Here is a 549-nt window from a genome sequence, read left to right on the forward strand (position 1 = left end):
GGTGCAGGCTGGGTTGAGGGACACACACACACACACACACACACACACACACACATGCACGAATTTCGTGCACCGGGCCACTAGTTATTGATAAGAGAGAGAGAAACATTGATGTGAGAGAGAAACATCCATCACTTGCCTCCCATACCTGCCCTGACCAGGGATTGAACCGCAACCTGGGTATGTGTACTCTGACCGGAAATCAAACCTGCCACCTTGTGGTGTACATGATGACACTCCACCTAAGTGAGCCATGCTAGGCAGGGCAGTTTCCAGTTTTTTGATATCACAGATAATGCTGCAGCAAACACACACATATATATTTCCCTCGACTTTTGTAAGCATTTTTTAGAAGTAAAAAATGCTGGGTCCATGTGTATTTGCCATTAAAAAAAATGGATGAGGTTATCTTTTCTGCTTCTTAAGTCTTTTGCTTCTTCTGTGAGATTGTAAATGCTCTATGACATTTGTAGGGATTGGCATTTCTGGCCTTGAACTTTTCCCGTTAATGTTGAACATCAGGCTGAGGGCGTTTCTGCGGGGGGGGGG

General features: G+C 45.2%; 1 protein-coding gene across 4 annotated transcripts in view; it reads left to right on the plus strand.

Moving 5' to 3' along the window:
- Positions 1-549, plus strand: part of PLA2G2C (phospholipase A2, group IIC) — a 23,801-nt gene that overhangs the window by 12,438 nt on the left and 10,814 nt on the right. The gene's annotated exons all lie outside the window — the stretch shown is intronic.

Source organism: Myotis brandtii, unplaced genomic scaffold (genome assembly GCF_000412655.1).
Source record: "Myotis brandtii unplaced genomic scaffold, ASM41265v1 scaffold2414, whole genome shotgun sequence".
Taxonomy (NCBI): domain Eukaryota; kingdom Metazoa; phylum Chordata; class Mammalia; order Chiroptera; family Vespertilionidae; genus Myotis; species Myotis brandtii.